The following is a 12,059-nucleotide window of genomic DNA, read 5'->3' as shown; positions in this document are numbered from 1 at the left end:
ATATGTGACATATAAAGTTGCAAGTTACCATTGCCGTTTCTTGTACCAAACCTTTCTCCTAGATATTTTTTTTTGATACCTCCTATGCTATTTCCTGCTTGGCACAACAAAAATCACCAAGTATACACAATGATATATAGGACTAAAGAGTTCAGATTATTGTCATCACAGTTGGCCTTCTCTATAACATCTCCTTCACGTGGTACTGCCCAAAAGAGCTGAACAAATCTGGAACTGGAACTGCATGAAAGACCTTAACACACTTGGAACTGCATACCAAATTAAATAATAATAATAATTTCTTTCAAACTAACCACTCAAACAATGATGCATAGAAACAAATGGCCAAGAGCAAAAGCCAAAGAAAGCTAATCTTCTCATCATTTTACTAATAACATGCAGTTAAGGATTGTAATACTCGTCAACATTGTATAGTACCACTGCTAAATACAGAAGCAATCCGTGTAGATCATTTTGCTAAAAAGCAGTTAGCTTAGACGCATCAAAGAGGAAATGGTGAAGCAGATAATACACTAACCATATCTACAGACGAGTACGTTTTTCTTCAGTCTCGACAGAGATGTCAAACAAACGATAAATATAATAATTAGTTTTAAAAAAAACAGGTACAGAAAATCTTAGAAGGAACCAGGCAAAGGAAAATAGTTTTGCTTGAACCAGCAGTTCATGATGTCAAATAAAGAAAAATAGCTAGCACTCAGTTGAACCCTTTGCATAGGGATAAATTGCAGACAAGAAAGATTGGTAGAAAACAAAACCATACCTAAGCAACGAGATCTAGGGAGATGAAGCAAGAGGCTTTGATGGAGGCGGCCGTCGTGGCACGGGTGGCGTTGTTCTGTGTCGTTGGAGAGCAGCTGCCGGGTGACCACGAGACATACGCCGCAGAGGTTGCAGATGCAGACCATGGCCACGTGCACAGCTCAAACCACCGCGGCAGCCGGCGGAGATGGGGGCGGCGTCGGCATGGGAGTGCAGCACAGAGGGGATGAAAGAGACGAAGAGGACAAGGAAACCATATCTAGCGGCGAGCTCCCGGCGGTTGAGGCGAGCTCGCCCAGGAAGAAAGGGCAATGGGTAGATCTAGACTGAACATGAGGAGGTGGAGAGAAGGGTGACGAAAGCGGGATGACGAGACGACTCGTGAGATGACGAGAAATGAAAAATGAAAGACTGAATCGGGGGGTGGGCGGTCAACAGGCGGGGGCAGATGGCAAGCGAGGAGAGCGCGGCCGGGAGACGATGGACGACGGAGATAACTGGTGCTGCAACCCATAGTTGCGACGTTGATTTATCGCAACTATGGGTTGCGACACCAACTATCTCACCTCTTCATTTTGCTTCAAGATCTGCACTGATCAAACTTCTTTATCCCACGGTATACTATAGTTTCAACTCGAGAGATGATATTTTTAGCATCTCGTCCATCTCCCTCCTTTTCAGCTTTCTCTCTCTCTCAATTGTCTCTACCCCTCTCTCTGTACCTACCTCCACTCTTTCTTCTTCCTCTCCTCTCTCCCGGAGCTCTCTCTGTCTTTCTCTCCCTCTCACGTTCTCTCTCCCATTCCGTCTCTTCCTCTCTCCCTCTTTCTTCCCTCTCTCTTCTTCCTCTGCTATATCTTCTCCCGTAGCTATGAGTTGGCTAAACATATTTTTAGGTTTTAAATCTTTCAGATTCGTTTTCTACTTTATCGCTGTTCTTCATTGCAGTGTATTTTGCTCTCTCAGATCTTACCTTTTCTTTCTGTTACGGGGATATATCCTTGCATTTATCGAATTGCTCCATTTGTTCACCAAATCCTTTTTTTTTTGTAAAAAATTCAGATCCGTTCTTTGCTATATGGTTGTTATTGACTGCGTTTTTTTATTTTGGTTCATCACATTTTACCTGTTTCTTCCATTTAAGATGACAAATCCGTGCTTTCATCCAATTGCAGATCTTTGTACACCTAGTGTTTTTTTGGTCCTGTTGACATTTTAGTCATTTTTTTTCACCCAGCCTCTCTCTTTCTTACTCAAGCACTGAGGATGCAACGCCTACGCTGAGGATGCAACGCCTACGCCTCTGATTAAACCCTAGCAGGGGGTACGTACTTCCTCAGTACGAACACCTCTGCGCGTTGGCCGTTTTCACAGTCCATCATCGCATGTTTGTATCTGTGCTAGTAATTTTTTAGGATATAAGTACTACGCATGTTATTAAAAAAGGAATAAGTACTAGAAAAACTGTGGATTTTCGAGAAAAAAATATTTTTCGATCCCTACAATAGTTTTCTTTTTATACAAAACTAAAGATAAATAATGTGAAGTCGTTCATAGCTAGTTACAATTGTTTACCTTTGTTCTCTCTATATTAATTACACCCTAATATATTATAAAGACACATGTACCTTGTTATCTCTATCTCATTGGGAAAGACTTCAGCCAATTGTCATATTTTTTTTCAGTCTAACTCATAATTTTTCCTCTTTTTACAACCGAACTCTTTGTGTGTTTGACTCATATGTGCCTAGTTCATGAACTTGACTGAGGTATGTGTTTGGCAATAAATAGATATGTGCATTGCTTTCGCACACATGTATAATTGAAATTATGACGAACTCATCATATATATATGACCATGAGTTTCTTATTTATATGATAATGATAGCAAAAGAAGATAATTTATAAGCATATATAGGTAAGCACATATAGGAGTACTTTTAGGTAATTTTTTTTATAATGACTAATGCAAGTTGTGTCCCTTTAATTAGTATATTTTTAATGATATCGGAGGTGAGTAATTTATATGAAAGAGGTTTACATTAGGTTATTTCTAATAATTGTACAGCTCGCAAATTTAGATACAAAATTATGGTTCAATTCTGAAATGCTATAATGGTGGCTAGGTACGTTTTTTATAACGTAAAATAGATCAAATGCTTATTGTTTTGAATCGGTGGCAGAAATGGCCGGGTACTTTAAATGATTATTAATAGGTTACTTTAGTTTATTTCTATATTGGCAAAGGTGTAATTTGAGGGCTAGTCTAGAGTGTTTTAATAATGGCAAAAGTGGGTATTTTTTAGTAAAAAGAAAATATACAATGGCTATTAGGCCAGTCTCAGTAGGGGTTTCACTAGGATGTCATGCATATTTATTAGAGCGCCATGTCAGCAAAACTGCACTTTTTGCATGAAACGAAGAAGAGAGAGAAGGAAGTAGTTTCACCATGGTGAAACCCCGCGGGCGTTGTTTCCCACGCGGTGAAACAGGATGAAATCCCACTGAGGGCTAAATCGTTTCACCATCTTGCATGTGAGGCGTTGTTTCCCACGCGGTGAAACGGGATGAAATCCCCACTGAGGGCTAAATCGTTTCACCATCTTGCATGTGATCCAATCATTTTGCAGCAATTAAATGCTTTGCTTAGCCTTGGAAACAACAAAGTGAAATATTTCATTGTTGGGGTTATTTCATAGATGGTTTCATTTCAATCTTGATGACGTGTTGGTATGTGAAACCGTGCAGTGACAGTGTCCATTGAGACTAACTATAGTGATTATTAGAGCCTACCAAATTAATGGGTATGTTTTATTATTTTTCTTAGATTTCAATCTCGAGAGTCCTTTGAAGTTTAGAAAGATATATCAGATTTACAATTAATTTCTGATTTGGGAAAGATTTGCCTTTAAAATGCTTAAAAGATTGCTACAGTATATAGAGGAAGGAGTAGGAGGACACTTGGGACTAGAGGAAGGAGGGACATATTGGTCATTTTCTGTATGTCAAGGATTTCATTTTTTTTGTGTAATTCATTTGTTAAATGCCGCTCCTAACGGTGTGGTTAAAAAATGAGGGCAAAATATTGCTTCAGTTTGAAAAGGTGACGGTTAATTTACAAAGTTGAACAATGAGGATAAAATCACTTTTGGAGCTGAAAACGAGGATAACATCTTTGTCCCAATATTTAATAGGAAAATATATTATAACGTGATGAATAAATGATCAAATTTTTTCTCAATGGTGTATTTAATATTTGTGAAGGCGGCCAAGAACAATGCGCCCGTTTTTTTTTTTGAACATTGCAAAATAGTGCACAAAAGTGTTTCACCGTTGATTTTGTAACAGACCATCCATAGGTCACGGATGACAGTACAAGGCCTGACTGTACTGGTGATATTGTGTATGAACTTAGTAGTAACATAGTAATAATAACTTTTTTTGAAAAAAAAAGGAGTAGTAACAAAATCATGTCAATGTACTGAAGATAATAGTTCATTTTGTTTTTTTTAAAAAAACAAGACGGTGATGACACGTGTTTTTAATGGACAACAGCTAGGACGAGTAGAGTCCCAACGTGGAAACCAAGGGTGGGTGAGCTTCTCTCAACTTGAGCCTCGACTATCGTCTGCGCTAACATTTCTCCTTTTAGAATGCTCATCGTGCACCAAATAACAGTCCAATTGTTTTAGCTTCATTCAGTAGAGAAATACGTACTCCGTATGGAAATAAAAAATTAAAATGTACTGCTGCTTCATAAAACCATCGACAGGTGGAAAATGAGCAGGTAGCCAGATTGCCATAATGCCATCGTTCGAAGGATATGAGCTGTAAGGCCTTGTTTAGGGCTTGTTTAGATCCAAAATTTTTTTGGATTTTGACACTGTAGCACTTTCGTTTTTATTTAACAAACATTGTCTAATTATGGAGTAAGTAGGCTTAAAAGATTCGTCTCGCGATTTACAGACAAAATGTGTAATTAGTTTTTATTTTTATTTATATTTAATACTTCATGCATGTGCCGCAAGATTCGATGTGATGGGGAATCTTGTAAAGTTTTGGGTTTTTGGGTGCATCTAAACAAGGCTTTAGTACCAAAAAATTTTGGGAAATCAACATTATAACATTTTCGTTTGTATTTGATAAATATTGTCCAATTATGGACTAACTAGACTTAAAAGATTCGTCTCCTTAATTCCGACCAAACTGTGTAATTAGTTTTTATTTTTGTTTATATTTAAGACTCCATGCATACATTTAAAAATTCGATATGATGAGAAATCTAAAAAATTTTGTAAAATCTTTTGGAACTAAACAAGGCCTAATAAATAAACGTCTGCAAAGCTATCGGAGCTGACAGCTGAGCGAGCGAGGCAACTAGCTACAGTGCTGGTGCTGGTGCGCGGCGTGGCGCGTCCAGTCAACAGCTAGCCCAGCCGGAGGAGGAGGAGCAGGCAGCAGGGGCACTGCAATTTTTCAGGGTGACGGGCGTGGACCGATGGATGCGGCGGCAGCCGGCAGGGCACTTCACGCGCGCGTGCCGGCGCCGCCTGGCCGGGCCCGGGAAAAGCTAGCCAGGCCGAGGACAAAAGGCGTTCAAAAAAGGGCGTTGCGCTGGGAGACCGGCGGGGCGGTGTCGCGGAACGCGCCGCCCGGCCACCACCGTGCCGTGCGTGGGTTCTCGCGCGCGCTGCCGCACTGCTCACAGCTCAGCCTCCCCGCCGTACGTGTAGACGACGACCACGTACTACACAGTTGTACTACTACAGTCGTGTACGTACGACTCCTACACGCTGTAAAAGTTTTTTTTTAAAAAAAATAAAACAGCTAACCCCGCGCCAAGTCACGTCGCAGCGAGCACGGACACCCATGCATCTGCATGAGAGGCAGAGAGACAGCCCATTGGCTGTAGCCCCTTCTCCTCTGGGCACTACTCACCACCTTGTGTTACGCGCCGGCCGGCGCCGTAAATCAAAAAAGCCGACCTTTTTTTTTTTTACCGTGGGGGTGGTGGTAGCTGTAACTGCTGTAGCTACTAGCTTCTCTCCAACTGTGGGGCCGGGCGCGAAAAGATGTGCGGGGGACGCCGTGCGCGGCCGGGGGGGACGGCCGGCGACCGGCGGGGTGCGTGGTAGGGGGCCACTCACTGGTTTTGGTCAAACGGAGGGCTAGAAGACGACGAAGATCTCGAGGCACTCACTGATGAAAAAGGAAAAGCTTTGAGGTATTGGCCCGGCGACGTAGCAGACCTCTGAGGTGCCTTTTTTTTTTTTGGGTTTGAAAAATCTTCTCTCTCCCTTTTGTTCATGTGCTTTCTTTTTCCTTGACTCGATTTGAAGGGACTTGTTGGTGAACCGTGAACGGAGTAGGAGTAAAGTGACGTCACGAATGCAAAACAAAAGAGGCGTCCCATGACCATGCACAAAAGCTCCGAAGTAAAAGGCCAATTGAACACTCGCTATAATTACTGTTAACAACTTTTCTTTGAGAGGTTACTCTTAACACTTTTACTAGTACTCCTTCCTTTACTTTTTAAATGTGCTACCACCGTATTCGTGTTGGTTTATCTTTTTCAAATTTAACTACGCTTATATAAAATATTAACAACATTTATATTCTCAAATTAATTTATTACGAAAATAGATTTAATGATCTATATAATGCTACTGTTTGTGTACCCCAAATATTATTAAATTTTTATATATTTAGTCAAAATTAAGTAGATTTAATTTCTTAAAAGTAAGAATGACAACTAAAAATGGACGAAGGGACTGTGCCGCTCTAGAAGGAGTGAAGTCTTTGAGTGTACTCTTGATATACAGTCCACAATTTTACCAAATCGATCAATATTCGAACGAGAAAGCTATCCTTCAAAAACTATTTTTTAGTTTGTATATATAGGCCTTGTTTAATTCTGAAAAGATTTCAGATTTTGGTACTGTAGTATTTTCGTTTGTTTGTGATAAATATTGTTCAATCATAAACTAACTAGGCTCAAAAGATTTGCCTCGTAAATTACAGACAAACTGTGCAATTAGTTTTTTTTCTTCTATATTTAATGCTTTATGCATGTGCCACTAGTATTTTGCGCGCCACCTACTGTTTGGTACGATGGCTTCCCATAATGGCGAGTGGTGGCTTGAGTTTTCTAACCGCCAACTACTGTACCAATTCAATTCCTAATGATCGTTCATTTTACTCAAGAAAAACACTGGTCAAGTCCAAACAAAATAATTAAGTTCAAAAAGTCCAAACAAAATAAATTATACAATACATATTTCAAGGTTCATTAATTAAAACCAATTTTTCTGCTATATGTTGACATGTTATTCTACAAATTTTTCGAGTGAGTAGTACTCCCTCCATACTTGAAATTCTTCATGTTTAGAACATGATTGCGGTAACCAATGAGTGATTAATTAGGGGGTAGTTTTTCCTGTTTGCCTTTATTAAATAGGGTTCGCATACCCACTAGACAAGGAGACATTCACAGCTGTGTTGGTTTGGTCATTGAGCGCTAAGGGCACTCACAATGCAGACTCTATCATAGAGTCTAAAGTTATTTATTACCTCGAACAATGTGGACTTTGAGTCTAAATAAGACTTGGAGTCTTATTTTTTCTACCTCTTTCTTCAATAAATATGCTGTCACATCAGCAAAATACTATAAATAATATGTAATTAAGTGTCTTGAACTCTGTGATAGAGTCTTGCATTGTGAGGCTAGCAAGCGCAGTTCGAATCCTTTCTTGTACAAGTTTTTTCTTCTTTTTTTTCTAGACTCTAGTTTTGCACAACAAAAAGACTACTGAAAATATTTAATATACAATATGTGATTTACAATTTATACTGAGTAGTTATATTTGATTTAGTTCTAAGAAAATTTGTTTCATCATTTTTTTTTGATTTTCTAGGATTTATTACGCAAATTTGAAGTCTCTGCAGTTTTGATGAGTTTTACCGGAAGCAGAGAAACTAACAAGCACTTTGCATTAGAAACCCTAAACTATTTCTTAATCAATCTAGTTGTTTTTTATTTTTCTTTCTCTCTAGTACTTTTTTAACTGGAACCCTCTCTGAAAGGTTCTAATATGGCTAGAGGGGGGGGTGAATAGCCTATTTAAAAATTCTACAAAATCACTAGAGCAAGAGGTTAGTAAATAACAAAGCGAAACTTTTTGCTCTAGCTCTAAAAGGGTGTTTGCAAGCCACCTATCCAACAAATCTAGTTGATATGATCACTAGGCACACAAAAGCTATGTCTCTACTTACACTAGAGAGCTACCTAAAGTTTCTATACAAGTATGTAAGCTACTCTAGTTTGCAATAAAGTAAGAGAGAAGGTTTGATCTTTATACCACCACGTAGAGGGGATGAACCAATCAATAATATGAAGTCCAATCACCGAGAGAAATCCAAAGCACAATCGCAATGAAGACACTTGATTTTCTCCCGAGGTTCACGTGCTTGCCGGCACGCTACGTCCCCGTTGTGTCGACCAACAACTTGGTGGTTCGTTGGCTAAGAGGTGTAGCACGAACCTCGTCCTCACTAGGACACCACAAGAACCTACCCACAAGTGAGGTAACTCAATGACACGAGCAATCTACTAGAGTTACCTTTCGGCTCTCCGCCGGGGAAGGTACAAGACCCCTCACAATCACCGGGAGATGGCCACGAACAATCACCAACTCGTGCCAATCCTCCTCCGCGGCTCCAAGCCGACTAGGTGGTGGCAACTACCAAGAGTAACAAGAAAACCGCAGCCAAAACGATCCCCAAGTGCCACTAGATGCAATCACTCAAGCAAATGCACTTGGAATCACTCCCAATCTCACAAAGATGTATAATCTATGAAGGAGATGAGTGGGAGGTGTTGGCTTAGGCTAACAAGGATGTCTAGTAGTCAAGAATGCCAAGAGTGTGAGCCCCAAGCCGGCCAAACACGTATAAATAGCCCCTCAAACAAATAGAGTCGTTGGCTCTTTCACTGGGTCTAACTCGGGGTCACCGGACGCTCTTAAAGGGGCACCGGACGCTCAGCCCCTGCGTCCGGTGCTCCAACAACAGCCACGTGTCGCCTTTTGAACTTCTCGTGTCAGAGTCTAACGGTCACCTGCAGTGCACCGGACGCTGAGCAAGTTGTCCGGTGCACACCGGACTCATGCGCAGAGAGTTCCGCAAACCTGCGGGTCACCGGACGCTAAGCACCGGTAGCGGCCGGTGCTCACCGGACCCATGCACAGAGAGGGTCGCAAAACGCCCGCACACCGGACGCTAACCACCGGACGCTCCCTGAGCGTCCGGTGCTTCCAGTCAAACACTCCGACCGAAGTCAGATAGCACCGGACGCATGAACAGGAGCTCTCCAGCGTCCGGTGTTCACCGTCCGGTGCTTAACCCTAGCACCACAGCACACTGGACGCTCAGCCACAGCGTCCGGTGCCTCAAAGGCCAGTGTCCGGTGAGTGTTTCTCTGCGAGGAACACTCCCGCGACTTCTCCAAATTTTCCTACCGGCGCAATAGAAAATATGCACTTCATTTTCTCAAAAGCGCCGAATCCCGAGAGAGGAACCCATCCTCTCTCTACCCTTCAAACTCCATCTCCTGCTCAAAGTGTGCCAACACCAAAATGTGTAAACCAACATGTGCACGTGTGTTAGAATTTTCACAATCATTTTCTTCGAAGGAGTTAAGTTAGCTCACTAGGTTCTAAATGCATGCACATGAACAATGACACCTAGTGGCACTTGATAACCGTTGAGCCAAAGAATTCCCCTCTTTATAGTACGGCTATCTATCCTAAATTTGATCACACCCTCTATGGTGTCTTGATCACCAAAACCAAAACCCTAAGCAATACCTTTGCCTTGATCTCCATAGATTTTTGTTTTTCTCTTTCTTCTTTTTAATGTTGAGCACTTGATCATCTTGTGGTCATCACCATCGTCACCATGATCATCACTTGCTCCATCACTTGTCCTATACCAACCTCATTAAGTCTACACATACTTAGCATAGAGGTTAGTACTAGGGTTTCATCAATTATCCAAAACCAAACTAGGGCTTTCACTCTCTTTTTATCTATTGTTACAAGCTGCTCCTGTCCTCAGTTCACCAAAGTTCAGCTCGAAGTGCGGCCTCTCGATTCTCGTCTTCAACTCCGGTAGCAAACGAGTGAGGGAGTCCGGCGGCATCTCGATAGATTTCAGTGTAAGCTCCGACTACAACACCATGACCGAGTGCATCTCGACGGATTCCAATGCGACCTCTGAGTCCAGCGCCTCGGCCATTATGAGGGCGGTGAGGAACGGCGGCGCGACCTCAAAACGAACCAGCGGCGATGAAGGGCGACGAGGAAGGCAGTGCGACGCGCTAATGCTGGACGAGTGAACGGGCCATGAAGGAAACGAAGCGGCGATGAAGGGCCATTAATGCTGCGCGGCGTGCGCGATTAACGAAGGCAGCCGAACGGACTCCAGGGGTAAAGACGTCCACGGACGAGGTTACATGGCCAGAATGTCAACATTTACGAAAAGGTTGTAGACTCCTAGAACGACAAGAATTTCGAGTACGGAGGGAGTATAGTTTATAGTTCAAGCCAAAATAATTGCAAGTAGGCTAAGGCCAGTCTCAATGGTCAGTTCCATGATGTTGTTTTGAAGACTACCGTGTCATACGAAATGAAATAAATTAGGATGAAATATACTCATTCTCAATGGAGAGTGTTATTCTATGGTTTTAAAAGCTTTTAGTTTCAAGACTTATAGAGAGTTGTTAACTGTGCCAAGAGAGTTTTATTTCTTCTCTCTCTTCTTAAATACATTGTCATGTTATAAAAAATATCTATATGACTACCTATTTTATACGAACGAAAACTCACTTAAAAATTCCATTGAGACTAGCCTAATCCTTAGGGCACTCCCAATGCAAGACTCTATTACAGAGTCCAAGACAATTAATTACATATTATTTATGGTATTTTGCTGATGTGGTAGTATATTTATTGAAGAAAGAGGTAGAAAAAATAAGACTCCAAGTCTTATTTAGGCCTTGTTTAGTTCACCCCAAAATCCAAAAAATTTTCAAGATTCCCTGTCACATCGAATCTTAAGGTACATGCATGAAACATTAAATATAGATGAAAACAAAAACTAATCACACAGTTTGACTGTAAATCATGAGACGAATCTTTTGACTCTAGTTAGTCTATGATTAGACAATATTTATCACAAACAAACGAAAGTGCTACAGTTCCGAAAACTTTTCAGTTTTTAGAACTAAACAAGACCTTAGACTCCAAGTCCACATTGTTCGAGGTAATAAATAATTTTAGACTCCGTGATAGAGTCTGCATTGTGAGTGTCCTTACGGACACCTTGGTCCCACTACCACACGTTCGGGCATTAGCATCGGTCGGGAAGGGCCTGTTGCCCCGGTTCCCGAGCCGGTTCTGCCCTTCCGGGACTAAAGGCCCACCCTTTAGTCCCGGTTCGGGCAAGCGGGGCTAAAGACCCCCCTTTAACACCGGTTGGTAACACCAACCGGTGTTAAAGGGTCCTGCCAGGGCTGCCACGTTGCAGGACCCTTTAACACCGGTTGGTATTACCAACCGGTGTTAAAGGTTTTTTTTTCTTTTTTTGGTTCACTTCTTCGGTTCTGTTTATTGTTTATATATAATATATAATAATAGGTTTTTTAATACATGTTTTGCTGATACAATAATATATTTATATTACACGCATATTAAGCATATATAAATGAAAATTATAGGCTTAGCTTAATAATTAAGCTTTGCCTATAATAAAATGAATAGACCACATCAAAAATTAAATAGATATGTAAAAAGCTTTATATATATATAGTTTTATATGTACAAAATTCGTAACACATATATAGAGTTTTTTCTCCCAATGTCTACAAACGATACAAATGATCATCGTTGTTTGGAATAAGAGTTTCGTTGCCGTTGAAGTGAAACTCGCCGTTTGGATTGATCACTTGCTCGCGGAGAAATCCTGCTATCGTCTCTTGGATAGCTTTGATTCAGTCTTGTTGTAGGACCTTTTCCCTCAGCCATTCCGTCTTTAATTTGAAATAAATAAAAAAGGTATTAGTTATCTAAGTTATTCAATATAATTCAGGAGATAATGAAAAGAGACATGTAACGTACTTTGAGCGTCTCTGTGGGTGTTTGATTGACTTGTGCCATCATGAATTTACACACATAATATGCACATAGATTGTTCCCCCCTTCTTGTCTTAAACACCACTG

The 12,059-nt window shown here is 41.0% G+C and overlaps 1 long non-coding RNA gene across 1 annotated transcript in view; it reads right to left on the bottom strand.

Annotated features, from left to right (window-relative positions):
• Positions 1 to 1,189, bottom strand: part of LOC110435441 — a 9,150-nt gene extending 7,961 nt beyond the window's left edge. Inside the window, exon 1 of the long non-coding RNA XR_002453120.1 lies at positions 52 to 1,189. This is a non-coding gene — a long non-coding RNA (uncharacterized LOC110435441). The remainder of the gene's footprint in view (positions 1 to 51) is intronic.

The sequence above is a fragment of the Sorghum bicolor genome, chromosome 5, assembly GCF_000003195.3.
Source record: "Sorghum bicolor cultivar BTx623 chromosome 5, Sorghum_bicolor_NCBIv3, whole genome shotgun sequence".
Taxonomy (NCBI): Eukaryota; Viridiplantae; Streptophyta; class Magnoliopsida; order Poales; family Poaceae; genus Sorghum; species Sorghum bicolor.
Note: the sequence above shows the minus strand (reverse complement) of the source record. Positions and strands in the feature narration are given on the sequence as shown.